Consider the following 22,782-nt stretch of genomic DNA (forward strand, 5'->3'; position numbering starts at 1 on the left):
ATTTTATCATTATAAGTATGACAGACATCACATACTCCTAGATTTTTGTAATCTACAAATGGGGAGTCATCCTTCTTTTATCTATACCTACTTTTGAACATCATTTAAATTCCTATAGGCCAGGTGGCAATCATAGAAAAACCAGCTTTTGGAGGTTCCTGCTTGAAGCAAGGTATTTAAGGCCAAGAAGAGACACATAAATGAATACAATGCCTGTGGGGTTTGATAGCTGACTTAAATACAGTTTCTTTAAGAATAGGCATGGACTCAGCACATGAGGGAAAGAGTCATCCTCATGTTCATCTTCCCAGTTGAAGAGAATGATAGGTTCAGGCAGACAGCGTGCAGAGATGTTTGGATGAACTTGTTGCCAAAGACCATCCCAATAGCGCATCTATGCTGTGAATATCACACTTGAAATTAGTCAGACACAACTATGTCATCTTGATTTACATGCTAATACAGATGATGCAATAAGGCTCTGGAGAGATGGATCTACAATTAGTTGGCAATACATTTTTTGGCTTTTATGAATCACTGAAATTTCAGAATTCTCAGTGGTGTATTTCTCTAACTTTGCACCTTGCCTCTTAAATGAAGAAACATCCCGTTGTGGTCACATCTATGACATCACCTCTTCAAGGAGAAAAGGATGTCACACTTACTTCTTTCTGAAAACAGCAGGTGTAGAAATAGAGTTTTGGCCATTTTTCATACACATGAGCTATGACAAAAGCTTGCTCATTATCAGCCTTCTGGTTGAGAATAAGCCTATGCTATGATTGGGAACAAGCTATGTTTCAGGGCCTAATGGACCCTGAAACAGAGCACTAGACCCTGTTCCAGAAAAAAAAACAGCTCAGGGAGAAATATGAAATGCCTGTCCATGAGATGAACGTTGTTTCCAAGACAATCCCATGAGAGAAGGTCTTTAAGCTACGTGGCTATTTCTAAACTGAAAGGACCCTGGATCCATTTTATCTTGCAGGCAAGGAAGAGACATGAAGGTTGAGAGAGGAACTTCTGCACATGGGGTGATGATGACTGGTGATCTCCCTCCCTATGGCAGATAAAGTGACATGTGGGTCTTTCGACACCTTTGACCCCCTCAGTGTAGCCCTTTCTCACTCTGTTTTATTCCCACAGAAAGAGTTAAAAAAAAAATCCTTCAGCATCCCCTCACTAACAGGGAATATTTCAGTGTAGGATTACATAAATCATGTTTTGCTAACATTTATGGAAGTTATGATCACATTTCTGTGGTCAGGGCTGTGTGTATATTTGTTCATATTGATTTCACTGTAATGCTAGCTTGTTGCCCCTTGTTGTAATGAGGTCTTAAGTTTTCCCAGTTGGCCTGAGGTGGTATTTCCAGATTATGAGTGTATTTTCCCTAAACTGACAGTGTGTTACGTGTCGTAGCTCTGCATCCCTTTGCTATGTCTTTGAGGGCTCAGCTTTCATGCAGGTGCCTAATGCTGTTCCTGAAGTTCATGCTTTAATGCAGACAGGATGGTTGGCTAATTTCTGCTTCAGATGGCTTCTACCATCTTTTCTTCATTGCTGCCAGTGTTTTCTCTTGCTTCCCTGGGGACACCAGATGCATCTAATGAGTCCAGTTCCAGCTTCCAAACTGAAACAGATCATGGACAGCCGCCATGTGTTGTTCAGATGCTTGCATGGGAGGGAGAGACCTCTTTCTTTTTCCTCTTGCTGAACCAATTCACTCAATAAGAACTTGTTTTAGATCAATTTTGCATTGCTTTTAGCTAACTCCAGCCTTTTCTAACTTTCTCCTTAATTTCAAGTTTTCACTATAACCTAAAATAGGAGAATTACCTTAAAAGAAAGCTGGTGCCTGGGACAGCGTAGCTTGCTCCCAGCCTAAATGATAGGACAAGAAAAGTGTTTAAGCCTAAAAGTTACAGGCTGTAGCTGATGAGAAATAAGACAACAGCCAGAGACATCCCCAATGTTGCATAGGTAGCTACAATGTATAATGTAGTGCAACATCACAGCCGGTCTCCCAAATTGAAAACAAGGAGGAATAAAAGACTACTGCACCTTGGCTCTTAAATCCCTGAACGTGTTGTCTGTGTTGATTAGTTACTTTGATTTGTGCTTCCACACACAGCTCATTTTTCCCTTTAATAAGAGTTCGGCTTGTAAATTGTCACTTGGATTGATAGTATTTGCACCAAACAGTGTAATTAGGCTGGAGTGATGGAATATATTACATTGTTTGTTTTCCATTATGTTTATTCCAGATGGCTTTTGTCACTGAGTCTTTTTCTAAGCTGCGCTGTTAATAAACATAGGATAAATCTAATGAATAAATTTGCTGTGCTCGGTATAGATCTGTGGTTGTGGCTGAGATGGGCTTATGCCACTGAGTAATGGGCTCTCATTAGAACTACAGAAATGTTAATTCTCACTCATATGTGAGAGGAAAACGGAGCCCGTGGATCGTGAAGGTTGAAGAAGATACTCGTGGGCTTTTTCCCTTTAAAACACATCCGCTTAAAAATTAAACTGAGGTTATGATGAGTTCACAGTTGTCGTGTTTTATTGCTTCTCTGGAGAAGGGAAGAGTTCTCCAGTAAAGCTATGTAGCGGGTACCTGTGTTCAAGTCTTTCATTGCTGGAAAGTTCCTCTGTGCCCTTGAGCAAGCTCTTTTGGTCTGTGCCTTGATTCCTGAACAAATGCTTCCTCTCTTCTGCATTTTAACTGTCTTGTCTCTTCAAATAGAAGTTGATCAAAGTCCCTGCCTAGGCTGAGACTTTGGTGATATCAAAATTATTTTAGAAAGAGAACTGGAACATTTTGGAGAAAAGAACCTTATATGGGATGGAGATGCAATGTGGAAGTCTACATGGCACCAGGACTGTCTCAATCTGCTCATTTGCCAAAGCGGCATAGACTGGAGAAAACTAAAAGCCAACTAAATGACATGACAGCAGACCTTGAAAAAGTCATATCACTTAACGAGTTTTCCAGTACTGGCCTCTTAGTTTTTTCCATCAGAAAGGAACATAAGAAAGCCCAGGATGAAACACAACATAGTCTATTTTACCATCTTTCGAAGGCTTTAAAAGTTGCATTAGAAGAGGTGATCATGGTTGCGGAGCAGTAGGACCTTAAAGCCCCGGTTAAAGTGTACATTTTTTGTAAGATCAGCCAAAAGCAGATTGTAGCAAACAAATGTTGTTTCTTCTAACGTTTCCCACTTTCTCTGAAGTCTTCCAGGAAGCACATAAGCAGGCAGCTGCCTGCAGTGCTGCCTTTCATAAGTACGAGTGGCTTCTCGCATTGCTGTTAACTGCTTAGCCCTGCTCTGAGCAACTAAAACAGCGTCTCTGACTCATGAAGGTAATGCAAGGCAATGCTTCCCCAAGTGAAAAAACAAACCGTGAACATGAAGTGTTGATTTGCCAAGGTAAGGAAGAAAAAATTGTCCATCTGGGCTCACACGGGCCCAGTAGCAGCAGGCTGGGGAGCCCAGTTGGTGCTGTGAGCTGGGTGGCAGCAGGTCTCGGCCATGCTGCATTTGAGCATCTTGCCCTCTGCGAGCCTGGCTGCAATCCCCTCCTGCCCTCGTCTGTTTCAGTGGTGTCGCTGGTTTGGAGGGGAGAAGGGAATAGCATTTCCCCTTATGAAATGACAGAGCACCTTCCTTTACATGTTTCCAGCCATGCCCTGGAACTGGTAGTGAAGGATCTTCCTCTTCAGCCTGGTATTACTTTTAAACCAGGGAGCTAGGCTCAAAAAGATGGCACAACGGCTGGCATTAGCAACCATACCATATATTGCCAACTATACCATGCACCTCTTACGTGCCCCTTTCAGAGATATGTCAGCTAAGCTGCAGCTGGAGAAATAAGACTAAACACTTCTGTTGGCTGGCATTTGTGAAAGTTTCTTGGAACAGGAGTGGACAAGGAAGGGGAAGGAGAAGATGTGTGGGAGAAATAATTCAAGAAGTCCCCAAAGGAATGGTGAGCTGAGAAAGGCAGGGAGGGCACAGCTGTTTTGGTGACTGAGGTATCAGAAAAATGAGTATACAGCCCGTACCCGCAGCACTGGGTGTCCCGCCTGGCCAGGCTGTGAGGCATGAAAGCGTTAACCCTTCTGGAATCGGTACAGGACATTCCAGCGCTTGAATTCACACAGTAAAAATAAACCTCGTGCAAGGCGTGTTGCCTATGGGGTTTATGCTCTGCTTTTTGATTCAATCATTTAGGAATGCAAAGCCCTTCTACCAGGTCTGGGCTTTAACAGCGCCTTCGCTTTGCCATTGCTGTCGCCGAAGGTGGAGCAGATCTGTGGTAATGAAGTTCCAAAGGTCCATGTCTGCCTGCAGCCACTCGGTCATGCTGTTTCTATAGGGCCCAGTTAATCTCTGGACTGTGCTGCAGCATCATTTTTTAAAGACTGAGGACAAAATGGTTCCTCTCCTGTGTGTTGTATCCACCGCGCTCTTCCACTGCATGTCCACTTACACGGCAGGGCAATGATGAGTATGTCCCACGGAGGCTGAGGGTTTGCTGGGAAATAAGATAAAAGCCTGCACATCACATTCCTGCATGTTTAGTTGGTGGGGTAGAAGGAGGGTTTATCGTCCCCAGCCAGTGCACCCTGTATGTGCCAGACTAAAGCACGGCAATGTGTGAGCTGGATGACAGCATTCCCAGGCAGGCAGACACTCTTTTTTTTCTTTCCTATATTGGACAGGACAGGACTTGGCCCTTGTATTTTTGAACACCAATAGTTCCTGCTTCTGCCACTGAGACCTTTGTTTACGCTTGGAGGCCTCCGGTGGGAGTTTCCACTCATTTCACATCTTTCTCTGTCGCCCTCCTTATTTTCCAGCCGACCATGATCAAACACTCTCATGTCACTTTCCTCGTCCCCGGGTGTTCCTTTGGGTGGCAGGCAGCTCCCAGTTTCATAGTTATGCTCCCTCTGCTCCCCAGACCCACCGGCTTGATTTTTCTTAGAATCCTTGAGGCTGGCAGTACTTTGCAATGATCATCCTGAGAGGTGGTCTACTAAGGCACATGGGAAAAAACATTGTGGTGTTATTTTTCCTCCTATTAACAAGCGGAGTCAGCGGGATATTCTCAGTGATTTATTTCTGAGCAGTTCGTATACAAGGGAGTAGAAGAGAGAGTCAAGGAACATTGGACCAATTTCTATTTGGTTACTCATTGGAAAACTGGAAATAACCACGATGTAGTCCAATGACTTACCCTGGATTTACACCAGCGCCAATGAGAACATAATTCAGCCCACTGATTTTACATTACATCCCAGTGAAAATGGACAACACACACAGTGTGTTAAAACCTATCTGAATGCTTATTAAGAGTCCAATAATAATGTTATTGAGGATTATTTAAAAATGCATTTTCTTCCTTCATTTCTATCCTACCTCTTTAGGTCTTCTGCTATTGTCGCCATAATTGCTGAGCACCTTGGCCATGAAAATGAACAGCAATTGCAAAGTCTTTAGTGAACTTCATGAAGTATTTGGCGCTTCTCATTTTACTTGTAATAGTATTTTGTTGTCATCTTAGATCTTCTTAGTCTTGTCTTTTTAACCCCAGAATACACTACTATATTTGGAAATACTTCCTGCAGAGTTTTGAAAGAAAAAGAATCCATAGCATTCAGCAATTATGTCATGAATAGAAATTTACTTTATCTCCTTTGTGAAAAGGATATCAGCAAAATTTTAGCCTGTTATAAGAAATGTTGATAATAATGATTTGATCTCTGCATTGATGTTGTTAATACCATTCAGGGTGACATTTAACAACTGTTAATGAAAACTGTTTTACTTAAAGATCAGTTGCATAGCAACTTTTGTAGCAAACTCAAATAGAAAAATGTTCTGTGCCTATTATTAGGCTCTATCCAGTTCTGCTCGTTCCATTAAAGATAGTTCAGAAAATACTGAAGGCTTGATCCAGGTCAGCTTCTCTGCTTACAGCTTGCATAATCCCATAAACCCAGTGCACAAGCCTGACTTGATTCACATCACTACTTCCACATATTCATGCGTTGCAACAATGTGAAACGTACTTTAGGTTGACAACCCTTTGACCCCAAAAAATGAAGAAGGAGGGAAAAAATGCCTGTGCTTTCAGTCAGAGGAGTAGGAAGCAGGAGAATGACATCAGAGCAGGAATCCTCCATGGCACTGGAGGCAAGAGGAGCTGCACCTCGCACTGAAAATTTCTTCTGCCTTCTCCATTTATTTCCATCTCAGTGGCATGCTAATGTGTTAGCTTTACAGGGTAGCATGCTGCCAGAGCATTGCAACAATTATGTTCAATGCCAGATGCTAAAAAAGCTTCTTGAAATATTACTAAATAAGGTATTGTGCATGTTCTACATGGGGAAAATAAGTAAATTCCCTGAGCAGTAAAAATAAGGGAATCTCTTAAGTCTACTAGCTATTTGTCAAATGCTTGTACTTCTTTATGGTGTTTTTCTTCCCTTTCATTTAATTCTCCAACTTTCAGTCTCAGCTTGATCATTTTTTTTGGAAACTAAAATCATCTCTAATTTGTTATTGCTTTATTATGGTCTTATTTTGAGATTCATGTTGATCTATTTAGAGTAACAACATACCAATATTTCAGTATCCGGAGAAAAACAGTATCAGAAGACTAATTATTTGGAACAAAATGATGCTAAGGGCGAAAATTTAGTACTGTTGCTGGGCATGTTATTATATTTCCTATATAAAGCGTTTGGTTTTAGGATCATAAAACACTTTCTGCAGGTTGCCATCATAGGTAACTGCCTCACACAGTCTCTGGCCAGGGAGGGAGGGCTGTACTTGCTTAGCGAACATGGGCAAGCCCTGGCTAGGAGGGAGGACAAGTTATGGGTCCCAAAGGATCATGACGTTAGGATCCAAAGCTGGAACCCGAGACTTTTTTCCATAGCAGCATATTCAGTGCAAGGGATAACCAAATGGCAGCACACCCACATCAGCCTGGGTCACAGCCCTCTCCTGGAGGGATGTGCAATAGTCCTCAGGGCAGCACCAGCCTTTGCTTGCTCCTTGTCTTCCTCCCGACCCATCTCCTCTATCACAGCAGGCTCCTGCAGAAGACCCGAGGGCCTTCTCCGCACCCACCTGGTGCACGAAGGCAGCTGGGCTGGCCTTGCTCGGGTTTGCAGGTTTTACAGCACGTGCTGGGTCTGCTCATCCTGCAGGTCGCTACAGGGGACAGGAGCTGCCATACGGCCTCTCCTCCACCTGGGGTCATGCATGGCGGCTGGTGAGGACCAGATACAGGGGCACCACAGCCATGGCAGAACAAGGAGACAAGCTGATAAAATACCTCTTCAGATTTCTGGTCACTGTGAAGGATTGCTGGCTGCTCCTGAGACTCCGCAGCACTCACTGTCACCTGTCTGTGGCACAGCTTTGGAGAGAGTAGAAGGGCTCAGTGTTGAACCCAAACTCAACCTCTGTATAAACCATTTTCTACACATCTTCTGTTTATCACATTAGCTCTCCCACAGGCTGCCAGGACAACTTTATTTGCTGTTTAAAATCTTAAATGGAAATTGAAAAGTCTCCAACATCATCACTAAAATGTGCAGTGGGGACAAGCGGAAAACCTAAATTTATCACTGGAAAAACAAAGCCGATACTCTTGTGAGTGGTTGGAAATCAGTTTGGCACTGCAGTTACAGCACTTCAGTGTCTTATTTTTGTTATGAAAATTGTTTTTCTCAGCTTTCTTCAAGGCCAATCAGTAATCATTTCTTTTGTTGGGTGTGTTTTGGTCTGACAGTTTTCATGTCTCTCTCATTCACGGTCTGATTCCTCAGTTTGCTAAAGGACAGCTGATAAAACTCAGTTTCAGATAAACCAAAAATTACATTTATGCCATAAATACCCTCTGTGATTATGGGAAGACACACAGTCAGTCTCTTTTCATTGGCAGTGAAACCAGCGTATAAGGCATACTTGAATATCATTGTTCATTGTTGCAATATTGTTTTCTCAGGGATATCATGCCAAATTCTCTTTTTTCAGTACTGTCCTTATCTGAACCTTTAAACCCTGTCTTTCTAAATGATGAAAAGTACTTCCTGTTATACCCTGTAAAAGCCTCTGGCTCTCCTTAGGGTATTTATATCCACTACACTCAATAAAGATAAGAGTAAAAAGAAATACGTCATCTCGTGACCACAGCAGTCATACCAATTGCTGTGGCGAGATTCCCCCACTCACTATTAATATACAATGGATTCCCTATTCTTTTCATTTATCTCCTAACAGCATTCAGAAATGTCTTTGTTTATGGCCTGGCAGTATCAGAAGCCATTATAATCAGATTGCATATTTCAGCGGTAAAATCACCAAAGATCCTGATCTTGAGGATGTACAAGAGACATTACCTTTCACAGCAGCTGCAAAGCACTCCGAGTTACCAGCAGTTTTAATTATGAATAAGCAACTGAACCAGAGGCTGCACCAGAGCTTCAGATTTGAACTGAAAGCTGCCCTCAGCTGGAGGGAAGCTGGACGGAGAGTGGGGGTCAGGACACACAAGCCACCATCCATCAGGCTGTTTTGGAGAGCAGCAGGCAGGCTGTTTTCACTCACCATGAAATTTCCATAATGAATTATACCGCAAACGGAATGAAAAAAACACTATTCCATTTCTTTTGGTGGTTTTCCTTTCTTTCAGCTGTATTCATCAACATTTATTTCAGTATTTTGTAAATCTATCCATACTCCATCATCTTATTACAACCATGACAGTGGCACAGCAATAGGTGGATGATGCAGGATGGACAGACCAGGATAGCGCTTCCTTACAAGTAGTTTTCAGGAGTCATTAGTATTTTTCTTCTCTACATTTGAGCTTTGGGACCATTAATTAACTGCTCCAGCACCACTGCAAGGCAGGAAATCATCACCCTTCATATGAAACAGAGAAATTAAGTAAGTTATGTGATTTGCCCAAAGCTACAAAGAGAACCATTATGAAGACCAAGGTAAGAACTGATGATTTTTTTTAGCACGTGGTCCTGTAATGCAATTAGCAGAGTCAACCTCCTGCCCTCTCATCATCTGCTTTGTTATTCTCCACCTGAGAATGGCACTGACTTCAGCAGTCCTTGCTATTTGAAGCTGAATTTTGCTGCTAAGGTTGATTTCCACTCAATAGGATGACTCCTACCGATATATTTTTGCCTCTAAGATAAACATTAATATAGGCCTTTGATTAAAGCAACGTAGGTATCCCCTTTAACTGCAGCGTGACCCCAACACTTGATAATTATCAGGAACAGGCTGAAGCCTACAACAGCATTTTTTATGCCATCTAGCGGTCATAGAAAATGAAATGCCAAGCTCAAACCCAGGGTGCCACCCAGCAAAGGCGCCGCAGCTACTCTAGCTCCTGCTCTGATGATCCCTGCCCCAATTAGGGCTGCATGTGCCTCCCTTTCTTTTGCTGCTCTTCGTACTGGTGTTTCACTTGGATGGCTGCAAGCTGTGCTGCTAAAACTCTGGAAAGCTGCAGTAAGAAGTGGCCTGAAAACAGTGTTAAGTAAATGGATATTCTCCGGAGCACTCTCGGCTTACACGAATGCTGTGTTTCCATGGAACAGGGAATACGGTTTCTTCACTGCTTGGAGAATGTGAAGGAAACTGTGGGGACTGATGAAACAACTGATAAATAATAGTAGCTTATATACGTAGAAGGTTAGTCATTTGTTTCCTGAGGAGATGGACGCAACCGGGTGCCTTGGAGAACAGAGCTGGCTGCTCCACCAGGTTGACCACTGGGTCCCTGCAGGAAGGAACTTGGGGATGGGATTTGGACCTGGGGTTATTTTCAGCTACCTTTTGGATTCAGTTCTCAAAAAACACAGACAGGGACTGATTTCTGTATGATCTTTAAAAGTGCAATCGAAAGAAATACTCCCCTAGCAAGGGCAGTAAGGAAGGACCGCTTTATGTATGCTTAATTAAAAACTGGCTTGGAGAGTTAAGGAAAGCCAGACAGCACCATCAGCAATAGTGATATTTTTCAGTGGCAACAGCATTACCTGCCTTCTTTAATAATAAGCAACCACTGAACAATAGGAAGAAATCATAAATTCTGTGTGTTTGAAAATAGGTCAGCTCAACACCTAAGATCATGGCCACATAGATGTTTTTGTAAGGCATTTAAGATGCTTTTAAGCTAATACATTTTAACTCCGAATTGTCATGAGAATGAATATGATAGTTCCTAATGTAGATAGGGTTTAAGACATGAAAAGCATGTCAATTTGTTCACAGCTGACTTTAGTATTACATAGAAAGTTAAATACCGTCTGCTAAGAGACTTTTGGCCAAGTGAAGCTTGCAGCTCACCAGACTTGGTCAACATTGTGTCATACTTTGTCTGTACACACATTAACACATTTGGTAAAAATATAACAACTTGATGAGAAAAGCTTCCTTGTTTGGATTGGACTGCCTTTGACAATCCTTTGACAACCCTCATGGCCCTAGCTCGAGCCAATGCCAAGACCTTGGGAAGCGAGCAGCCCAAAGTAGTTGAGTCCCCTGCCACTCTCCAAAACGCCTCACCCACACTCTTCACCTCACGGCTTTGTCAGCAGGACACGTTTCTGCTCCCACCCCAGCACAGCAGGGCTTCAGACCGATGGCCTCCTCCAGATCCAGCTGTGCCAACCCAAGCTTGTCCCCTGTGCTCCCACTGTCCCCTGGCCAGGTAGGGCTCCCCACTCCTTGTCAAACACAACAGACCACAGCAAACAAGAGTTCTCTTATTCCCACTGTACAACCAACCTGGTTCACTTTGACTGCAATAGGCCAGGAGACACACTCTGGAGTGCCCAGCCAAGCTGGTGCTGCGCCAGGGAAGCCAGCATGGACAGGACGGCGATGACCTCTCCAGCCGTCACTACCTGAGATGCATGTCTGCACCATGTTTAAGCTGAAGAGGATCTGGGACAGCTGTGCCGGCAGGGCTGCGAGGGCAATAACCTCCAGCGGTGTGGCTTGTAATCTTCATCTGGCACAGCTCTCTACAAAATGAACATCTGTCCACAGCCTAAAGATATGTTTCAAAACTGATTTAATTAGACCAGCACAAGCATCCATCTGGACACTTTTAGCTCTTTGGCTCCCTTTCACCTAGCAAACAACAGTGCTGGATAAAAATTGTTTTCACCTGCTCCAACGGCAAAGTGGCCAGAAGGAAAGGAGGGTGTATCAGCCACGCTAGCATCTAAAACTTTTGACAAATAAGTCTGGTGAGTCCTGATGAGGTGTTTTACGAAGTTGCCACCTGCTGAGATCTCCCGCCCAAGGTGGCCACAGCTGCAGAAAGGGCAGCAGGAGGAACGTGTGCCTGCGGCCACGCAAAGCCCAGTGTCTCAGCTGAAACAGCCAATTTCATTGGGTCCAGCTAGTGTAGGAATGGTTTACACTGCACCATGCCCCGGTCAGACGCTTACTATCTGGAAACTCTTGCCTTTCTTACCCACCTGGCTCTTATGTTCCCCTACACAACGGTACAGGATAGCAAAGCATACAAATGCTCCCCATATGATTAAACGCAGTGTCTGATGGGTTAAACTGCCTGTAGAAGTGGCTGATCTACAAAGAAAGGGAGCCCCAGCAGAGCAGCAGTAACACACTGCAGAGGGATAGTTACATTTTAAATCGGTACATGCATTTCTGCATCAAGAGTCCAACTACATCCTTAGTTTATATAGCTCCTTATTCCAGCTTAGGCCAAATAAAAATAAAGTGATTGATTCTAGATCAATCAAGGCATCCAATGAGAATCTGGCATTTATTTAACTAAATTATTTGAAGAAAAAACAATGCAAGCTTGTGCATGAATGTTGGAAAAACATATTATACAAATTAAAGAAAAAAATCATCTATGACAACTGAGAGCACCATCATTTTTTCAGCACCATTTGGAGGCTGCAGATAACCCAAGTCTCTAATAGATTTTTCCTAAACTCCTAATAAAATCCTACAATTTAAATTACTTTTAATCTACCTCATGCTTACTATCCATAGTTAAAATCCTTTTTAAGAAAAACAATCGGAATTTTAACTAGTTACAGATGGTGGAGATAAAATTGGTCTTTACAAATCTGTGTTTAAAATAGGATTTTCAGGGAGAGTACTGTTTATGTTTGCTAATGTTATCCAGGCTGTCTATTTGTAAGCAGGAGTCAAAGGTTTACAAGCTTTAGCCTGCTGTAAAGGTAAATCAGAAGAATGAGGGAAGACTGTGAGTGTTAAACCCCCCTGATACGCTGGAGCTTCTTTATCAGACACAGACAGGAGACAGCAAGGGGCAAGCAATGAGCAGAGGGGAACAGATGCCCTTCACACAATTTCTGTTGTCTTTATGGAGAGGATAGTATTGGTAACTCATCAAACAGATTGGACTTCATGTTCCCCTGGCCTTTTCCTGGTACTCAGAATAGACCAGGAGGGTAAATAAATAGGGATATATATAGATGGGGGGATATTGGGGTTCCTGAGCTGTCTGCTGTTTCTGGGAAGTGGTGCAAGTTCACGGGCAAGAGGGACGCCTCCATCTGGCCTCTCCCCACTGTGGGTTTTAGCTGCTGTTGCAGAAGGCTGAGAAGCCTCAGCCATGTCCTGCTGCTCCTTGACCAAGCCTGTCCCCCTCTTGCTCTCGGAAAGCAGATGTTCCTCCAGACGAGAGCACAAACTCCCCCTTTGCTTATCACAGAGAGACCCATCCCACCTCCTGCTTTATTCTCTGACTAAATTCATATTTCCCTCAGAGATATCAAAACGAAGCCGTGCAAAACCCAGGAGCTACTGACCATTTGTCATTTGGAAACAGCAGCAGCATCATTTCCATGCACTCACTACATGCAGCAGACCTCAGCTGCCCGTCCACCTCCAGGTCTTTGTGATTTTGGGCACAGAAAGAGTTGCAGACGGCCTCGCTGTGGCACCCACCAACAGGGCAGAAACAGAAAAAGTTTAAAAAAGGCTAGAAAAAAGCAGCCCCACAGCTTACAGATGAAACTCCAAAACAGAACAACCTCTTCTCTTAATGGGATCCTTGTTTTTGCCAAACTCACTACATTTGCTAAGAGGCGGTGAGTCATTATTGCCCTTTCTCCACAGTCGAGGGCCTCTGGAGACGAGGCTCTTTTGGCTGCGATTACTCCTGCGCAAGTGGTACCACCTGCACAGCATCTCTGTGTCCAGGGGCGGAAAGAAAGGACTAGTCTTTAACAGTCCGCAAACAAGGGGAGGGCAGCGGCAGTGCATGGGGGCTCGGGGCTATACCATACACCCCGTGACCTTCCGACAGGTCCTTCTTCTGTAACTGCTGGCATTCTGCGTCCCTGCTGTGGTTTGAAGATAGAGCTCAAACAGGGAGAAGGGACTATGCTATCTGGGCTCACCACAGCTTGAACATTCACTGCAGCAAACAGTACTTCGGCCAGACTTCTGGCAACAAAAACAAGCTCCACATCTGAGATTTCCATTTAAGGACATTTTCCAGCCATCTTTCACCTCGGCCAGCTGTAGCATCATGCAAGGGGGACAAGCCTTCACACTGCCACCTCCCTGCCACCACGCTGCTCTCCAGACAGGCGCCCCTTTCTCTCTGTCCCATGTGGACATGGTGGCAATCGGGAGGGACATACAGAGGCACATCAGGATGGCCCTGGTGGCCCCTGGGCTTCACATGCTGCTGCGTCTCTCCTTCCCCCTCACCTCCAGCCTCAGTGTCTGGCTGTTAAAGGGAAAACCCAGAGGAATCTGCATCCCAATAGACAGGGAACAAAGGGAAAAAGGGTCTTTTCCACATACGCCTGTTGCGAGCGGGACAGATTTTGACCTTTATGCTCCTGATGCTGGGAGGAGAGCTCGGCAGCGTCAGGAACCTGGCAAGGAGAGGGGAGCTCTGTGCTGGCAGGCAGAGAAGGAAGAGGAGGAGGAGAGGAGGAAGAAGAGGAGAAGGAAGAGGAGGAGGAGAAGAGCACCCCTGACAAGGAATGGTGAATGTCATCACCCCGTAACTTAGCCAGCGTTGTGGCTGTGAGGACATGAGGCCATCAGTGACACCGCTGCGTTCAGCTGGCTGCTCGTGGAGAGCAAAGTGAGCGTCTGTATAATCTGTCATTCTGTGGTTAAAACAGATAAATAAGCAAACTTGATTTTGAATAATAATGAGACACATCTGTATTAAGAAACCATGATTATTTTGTGTAAAGTGTGCCAATGAAAGCAGTATTTTATAGAGTATCTGGAAGGCTGACCTGAAGCTGTCTGTAGCAAACACATGAGAGTTTATGCAGCTTTGATGAATTCAGAGGGTTTTTTTCTTTCTATAAGAGGCACCGAGGTCTCCTGGAAAACATTATATTTACTTTTTACTACTTTTCTTGGCTTTTAAATCTAGCAGAATGACGATCACTACAGTGGGGAGATTCTGTCCCATGTTGTATGTCTTTGGCAGAGACCAGATAACACAATCTCAGGCAGCTGCATTTTTGCAGCTGTACTTCTGCGTTTTCATTAGACACGATGGGTTTACGCTGATCTGAGGACATAACATGAAAGCAGTGAAGCTGCTAGACCTACTGATCTTGTATGTCTTTCAGAATCTGGCTTACTAATGTTAATGCAGTAGAGGAAAAGTGCAGATGGCTCTTACGATGTAGTGGACCATGTAATCACTAGCATTTGTAATTGTAAATGAAAAATATTCAACACGGAAATATTTGTGGCAATCATAAGGAGTCCAAAGTTACTGCTTTTCTAAGAAAGATAACATATGAAGGAGCAGCTTAATCACTGTCTCTTACAATGCAAGAAATAGAAGGAATCAAATGAAATTGTCAGCTAAAAAGACTTAAGGGAGACAAAAAGGTTTAAGGGACACAAATGTGTTCTGTGCATAATTAATCTAACAAATCTACCTATGAGGAATGTTATAGAAAGCCAGAGTTTAAACTCTTTCCAAGTTGACGGATAAGGAGTCCAGCAAGGCTGACAGAAAACAAAGACTCAGAAAATATCTCCAGTTCAGACGACCTCAGCTGCAGAGCTCTGGCAGCAGGAAGATAACCTCCCGGCGAGCATCGCCGCGCGCTTCCCACATCCTCGGGAAGAGCGCAGGGGCCTGCCATGGGACGCTGCTAGAGAGTGAGGGATCAGGGCTAGAAAGGCTTTTGATCACATTTACCAGAGTCATTCATATATAACATTAATCCCAAAACAGAGACATAATGAAATGGCTGTTATGGATGATGTCATAATTGCCCCTGGAGAAAAAACTGTGACACCAATTAATTTCATGGAGAAGGAACAGCAGTGCCTTATGAAATTCTGCAGAGACCTCGTTTCATGCATTAACAAAATAAGCAGAATAGATAAAAACTATGAGAGAGAAGCTGTGCCAATAAAATTGTCTCAAAATGAAGGGTTTCAATATTCTCTCCTGTGAGTTGATAAATTTATAAACCATTTTTTTTAACTTTACAGTCTCTGTGCATACATATATATGCACATATATACATTTAAACTTTCCCAAAGACAAAGGAAAACCAGAAGACTCATAAGAAATCACAGCATCTCACAGAAAGAAAAGGAGAATTCTAAGCAGGACAGAAGTCATGTTTGAGCGCAGGAGTTTTCAGTTGCAATTATCCTGTTCAAGACATAATGTGAATTTTAAGCAATAAACAAATCACAAATTTCAAAATAGATCTTTCTGCAGTGCCCAATGAAGATACCTATCACAAAGATAAAAACAACAGAACAGTTTATTACATGCCAGCTTACTGTTTATCAGCTAGAAACAAATCTAAGTGCATCTTTAATTCAGGCCATCAGAGAATAGATCTATATTAAAGAAAATTAACTCCATCGGTCAAAGTCAAGTAGAAAAAAAATCTTTAATAATATCTTTGACAGAAAATGCATCCACCATGCTCCAGGGCCTTGAAAAAGAGCTACGTTAGAACAGGAGCCCTTGGGTTGGTAAAGGTACAGATGTGTATGTGTGTGAGTGCACAGACGTGCACACATACACGCTCTTGTCTGCGATACAATTATACCCCGGTTGAGGGATAAGCAACTGCTTGAACTGATCTGAGACACTTTAAATTATAAGAATTTTTTTCAGCTTTATATCTTGATTCCATGCCATAAAACCTAGTTTTATCACTGAAAGGAAAGGTCACTTTAACCAAGGCAAGAGAAAGCTTCTCCATGTTTTATGTATTTTCAACTTTATTTGCAAGTCAATACATTCTGAATCTCTGTAGGTTTCCATTAAAGTGGAAATTGCAAAACCCTTTACCCTAATGGAAACTCAAAGTTAATACGCATGACTCCTCTTTTTTTATATATTTTATTTGTATTAACAATTACATAAGGAAATTTCTGGGGGACAGATCTTAGAAATGATTCTGGCACACTGTTTGTCTTAGACTAGCCAGAATTTCTATAGAAATAAATTTAAATCAAGGTTTCTGTTTAACATGCAAAAAAGCTCATGGCAGACAGCTGCCATGGAGTTGCAACTGTAAAATAACACTGAGTTTATTGTCGCCATTGTAAATTATATCAGTAGATACTTGAGTGAGAAGCCTGAGCAAAACTCTAGATACCACAATAAGGCAAAGTCACATTCACTGATTATGGAACTGCAAAGAGGGTAATCTATCATCCCTTTTCTTTTTAAGAAATATGCATGCTTTGGCATAACCTACCACATACCACCACCTTGGGCTGTGTTTGCACTGCAGGTGCACCCCAAGACGGTGTCATCTGCAGACATGACTCTGTGCTGCCTGCGTGTCCTGTTTACTCCTTCCCCAAAGGAACCCCTCTGGTGCCGTGTCCAGGCAACCCAGCAGACACCCCAGGGCACAGAGTACCACACAGTTTAGGGTGCACCCAAATGTATGTTTACTGGCTATACGGACTAACCTCAGCATGCTGTATTTGGGTGAGATGTCCTCGTCTATGCTATTTGCTACCCGGTGGCATCTTGATCAGTACGGAGAAGACCAGCTGGATCGGCGACCTGCTAGGGTGACTCTAACACCCTTTGATTCAAGGTTAGGTGGGACTTGTTGGCAGGCTGAGATCAGGGCAAATTCAAGTGAAAATGAAATTAAAATGGTTGCTAAACATTCTGTGACCTTCGGACCATCCAGGAACGCCTGCTTACATCTCCTGAAGACCCTGCTGAGATCACCCTGAAGCATCACACACATGCAGAACACAGTCAAGGTAAAGCCCACTCCTTATCAGCCAAAGGTCAGACCTTCCTACGGAAGAGTGGCGACTTGACTGACAGCTGCAGCTTCTTCCTGCTGTTCCCTGGAGGAACCCAAGGAAACAAACACTTCCCAGACAGGATGGATTTCAAAAAACAGTCAAATTATTGTTGCAAGAACTTGAGTGAGAGAACACCTTCAAGGTCAGATATAAATACAAGGCACGTGGCTTCAATAGAGTTATGCCCAACTACACAAGGCCCAAATTTTGTTCTTAATGATAAGCAGGAGTATGGCTGATGCCCTGCTACAAAGTCAGAAATGACCAGTTATCAGATACTAGACCTCATCTGCACTGTACTAAAAAAAAAATACAGAAATTATGCTGACTTCATCCATTTTAATCTCCCATGAGAGAACTGATGTGAAATATAAAAGAGCAGTTCACAATTACTTAAGAAAAGCAGAATCTGAAAAGTGCTCTTGAAATAACCTGATTTTACACCAGCAGAGCAGTATTATTCCTGAAATATCATTGATGTTGTTGTTTTACTGATGGAAGAAACAGAAGCATGTAAGATTAAATAATTGCCATGGAATAGACATTTCTGATCGAGGAACAGAAATTGGATCTCCTGAAAGAAAACTCTGTGCTCTGTTTTCTTTCTTCCTCTCTGTGAATCTGATCAAACACCACTAATAAGAGAGAGATTTGCATTTGATTTCAATGTGTACAGAATCAGGCTGACAAATGATTATGTGTATCAAATTCAAGTTATTGTATCACAGGAAAAACTGTCATTCTTCTAAGTGAATTTGTGTCAGACAAATTTGTGTCAAACAAAATAAGACAAAGTCTCCCCTCCGCTCCGCTCCGCTCCTCTCCTCTCCTCTCCTCTCCTCTCCTCTCCTTAATATCTCACGCTTGTTAAACTCTTTTAAAACACTTGTTAGGCTATATTGCAATTAGGATATATAGTAGGCTATAGTAGTTAGCAAAACAGACTGAGAGACTCTCCAGAGCTCTATAGAACAGCACGAGTTTTTCACTTTCAAGGTTTGTACAAATTAGAAAACAAATAAATAATACTTTTCTTTTTCTTTTAAGCTTTTTTCTTGGAGATTTAAAGCTGACTTCCTGAAATGTCCAAGTCAGAAATACAGAGGAAAAAGGATTAGTGTCAGTGTCACTTCAATAAGAAAAAGCTGTGATAATAGATTTTAGATTTTTTAATGTGTTGTAAGAACACTCCAAACATTTCTTCGAATGAGCAAGTTTGACACTTATGTCTTCACAATACATAGCAGTTTCTGTATTAAAAAAGAAAACCAAACAACTCAGACTGAGACTCTGCAAATCCAAACAGTCCACCATAGAAATGGTTCTCATCAGGAGACTGATGAAAGCAAGAACAAATCCTGGAGGACACAAGTTGGCACTGTGGCTCAGGGAATGCTGCAGTGGGGAGAGGAGTAACGATCCATTACGGAATTTAACAGACCTTTGAATGCCTTGTGCTGCAAACTGTTATTTCCATATGCATAGAGTGGACCCATGCTGCCAGATTGGGATCACAATGCTTTATTCCTCTTTGAATAAGCACAAACTGTCAGAGCCATGAGGGCACTGACATCCCTGACTGTCCCTGCCAGCCTCTCCTGGGGTGTCCCACCACCCTGCCTATGGTCCAAGACCCCATTTCAGCCCAGCTGACCCCCACCCACAGGCTGGCATCCTGGTCTGGCTCTCGGATGCTGGGGGTGCCCCCGGCTGCCTCCAGGCTGCCCTGGTCCCTGCTGGGGTGATGGGACAGCCTCTGGCTGACAAGAACCTGCCCTGCCGCTCTGTGTGGAGCTCCATCACTCCCAGCCCCAAGGAGAAGCCAGCCCTTGCCTGACACAAACACCTCCACAAGATATGAAGTTGTAGAACATCAGGTCCATCAACTAGAACTGCAGGTCCTGTGTGAGAGCTTGCTGGGTACCAACGGGATTGCCAGAGGGTGGGCTTGGGTGGAGCTGGTGTTCCTGTGAAGACTGATGGGAGGCAGGACACAATGCCCCTTCTGTGCTTCTATGGAAACACAAGTCTTTGTTTCGATAAAATACCATACCATACCATATAGAATTTAAATGGAATTTTATTTCACAGCTCCAAACTGTTTAGAGCTGTCTTTCTAATGTGCATGTCCTTCATGCTCACAAAAAGGTCAACGTCACTGAAAATCAAGTTGTTATTTAAAGGTTTGATTTAATCAGGAAGAAGCATACTTAAAAAACGTGCTATTACCCAAAAGCAGACATTACATAAATTTCATTCTATTTTTATATCTTCCTGGCTCCAATCTCCTGAATCTGACATTAACCATAACAATCACACGTGTGGCTAAACCAGGCCAAATTCTCCTTTTTCTATTCCAGTATAAATATAGAAGTAATACTGTTGAAGTAATAGCTTTGAGGTAGACTCACTCCAGGAGAATGGGATTTTTCTCAGAACAGCCACAGTCAGGAAACTATGCTGACTTTGAGGCCAGATTTTTATCTCCTGTACTGACAAGTTAGAGCACCAGCGTGGAAAAGACCACCAGGGTTGATGTGAGAGCCTGGCAGTCCCACAGGCTGGGGACATACGTTAACACGGGTGGCATTTTGAAAAGCACACGAGGCTTCAAAACTCTGGTGCCATTTTCAAAACACCTTAGGCTTTCAAAAGTTCAAATTCCACTGATTTAAAGTAAGGCTTAGCTTTTAAAAGCATTTATCATGTGTGCCAATGGGATACAGCCTCCTAAGACTCACACCTCTGTGAGATTCAGCTTCACAGCCACAACTTCCCCCTTAAGTTTGACTCTTTGGTTTCATGTTGAGGTTCTCTCTTTGGTGGTCCTGAACTTGCCAACGGTGCACCAAGGGTCAGAAGATGGAGACCTCGCAGCGAACTCTGGGCAGTGGATAGTGCAGTGGCCTGTGGATGGAGTCCTGCAAGAAAGCAGGCAGCATCTGCATGGCTACAGGTTGCCTGGGGATTGAGCCATGGCTGGTGTGCACAGCCGGGGTCTCACGTTACCATCCTGAGTATCTCTGCTGCACAGCGCCGCTCCTGCCGGTGTGCCTGAAGAGACCCTCTTCAGAAACCCTAGACCACGGCAGCCTCTCATGCTCCAGTTGGTACCTCACAGGTTTTATGTTTTATGGTCCATGCACTTGGACTTGGGTACCCAGTTCCCCTCCAGATGCATTGTCTATGTGTGAATGTCATATGGGCTTTTTCTGAGGTGGAACTTTTAGGAACTTTTGTAAATTCAGCCCAAAGGTTTTAGCACCGCAAAGATATTTCGTACCCAGGTATATTTAATTCCAGAATGCTGATTTTCTACGCCTGTTTTCACATGCACGCTTGTGCAGTTATCTTTTGAAGATTCTCAAGAGGGAACTTGGGAGCTGTAGTGAGTTTTTTTCGGGACTGGTATTATCCAAGCTCTGTTGTGCATTTCTAGCATTCTTGGGAGCATGGCTTGGGTACAATGGAGCATTTCAGAAATTCCTGCTTTTATGCTGCAACATATATACTCTCAGTAATAAAGTTCAGAGTGGTATAAGATAATTAAATTCATAATATAGGGCTTTTACAATGCCTTCCATCTTCTTAGCATCATATAAATAAAAACTAATTATTCCTCCACAGTCTCGTCAGAATCCAAATTTTGAAGTTAGAAAATTTACACTTTATACTACCTGTGCACTCCCCAGTATGTTAAGGACTGTTTACAATATCACCTGGATTGAAGGGACCGCGGTGTAATCCAGTATCATCTGCTTTGAAGGGACCACAGTGTTTCACAAGTCATTTCTTGCTGGGGATTTGCCCACGTAGGCAAAATTTCCAGTTACCCTCTTGGACAAGCTACTGGCTTGCTGTGTTGCAACAGCAGCGCAGAGAGACGCTTGGTACACTTAAAAATGTTGCTAATACAACTATGATTATTTGCAGTGTTAAAAAAATTTCTCGTGTCAAGCCCCAGACAGATGTCCTCCTCCATGTACAGCAGAACAGGGATAAGAGGTTGCCACTCAGCTGAACACGGCTGCTCCCTGCCCCAGGTCACAGCCTCCGCTGCTCCTCTGTCAGAGAAGTTTATGGGAGCCTGCCCCAACTTGCTTCAAGGGGAAATCAACCAGCTTAGTCCTGCCCAAGCATTTAAATCACTCCTTTGGTCTTTGCCCAGTTTGATGGAGAGACGTAGTCCCTGGCTGGATGCCTACTTTTCCGCAGTGTTCCAGGAAAGGCACAGTGCCTGGGTGATATCACCCAATGAGTTTCCAGAAGAAAATGATGTGCTGGGGGAGGAGTGTCCCTTTCAGGTTCTAGAAGTTTTCTTCTCTGTATGATTATGTTTTTAAATAGTGAACACTGTTCTTTGGTACAATACGCTGCCACCAAGGGAGCAACTGTGTGAAGGAAAATCCATCTTCAGAAGTTTCCATCACCTAACAAATGACATTTACTTTGAGGGGATGAGAATTAAGCCACACCCAGGGACTAGAACACATTCAGCCATAAATCCAGCGACATTCCCAAAGTTGTTCTTGCTGTGTGTGTCCTGAGCTCACTTTGCTGGTCGGTCCTTCATTCACCCCTGTGCAGTGATTGCTGTCATGATGGGCGCTCTTTATGGACTTTCATTCACAAAGTCCAGGTGTGAACACAAGTGAGCACAAGGCACAAGGCAGTAGAAGTCCATCTCCTGTGGCTCATGGCAATAATCTATGACTTCTGTTCTTGGTTGTCCTCATGTGCCCTGCAGTCTGACGTTTTCTTTTTACACCCTCTGTTTTTCCTCTTTCCATGTCATCCAAAACGGTTTTCCCAGTCTGTTCTCCATTTTCTCTTATATCATAGCAAGGTTGGTAAAACAGAATGATCTAAGATAGGAGATGGAAATTCTCCTGGCAAGGGCTGGGGAGGAACCGAGAAGCAGCAGCCTGCCTGAACTGAAAGGAGACGGGCACACTGCTCTAGGCATCTATCCACATCTTTAGATGCCTACCTACTTCCACGTGTTGACTCCGGTTCAGATTCATAGCTAACCCTGCAAATTGCAGGTCACCCCTGAAGGCATCCTGTGGTTTATGGGTCCTGTCTGTTTTGTTTGGTTTGGGTTTTTTTAAAATTAATTTAAGAAAATAGAGAAAACCTTTTAAAGAAGCCTGTACCCAAGGTGTAGGGACACTTGTATCCTGAGTCTTCCAGTGTTAAATCCTGTCCATTTTTCATTACATTGTAAGCAACCATATTATTGTCTCCATGTTAATTGCCAACTGTAAGCAACTGGCCGAGCTTCTCGGCTCTCTGTCAAGACAAATCTGTCAGGTTTCATTTATCTGTGTGTTCTGGTACAGCTGGCAGTGAAACCGCCTCGCCTGCCAGCCCTCATGTTAAAATTCCCCCCAGCTGAGTCAGACTATCTCACTGATAC

At 43.4% G+C, this 22,782-nt stretch overlaps 1 protein-coding gene across 4 annotated transcripts in view; it reads left to right on the top strand.

Moving 5' to 3' along the window:
- C1QTNF7 (C1q and TNF related 7) overlaps positions 1-22,782 on the top strand; it is a 52,764-nt gene that overhangs the window by 21,498 nt on the left and 8,484 nt on the right. The window lies entirely within an intron of this gene.

Source organism: Larus michahellis, chromosome 5, assembly GCF_964199755.1.
Source record: "Larus michahellis chromosome 5, bLarMic1.1, whole genome shotgun sequence".
Taxonomy (NCBI): Eukaryota; Metazoa; Chordata; class Aves; order Charadriiformes; family Laridae; genus Larus; species Larus michahellis.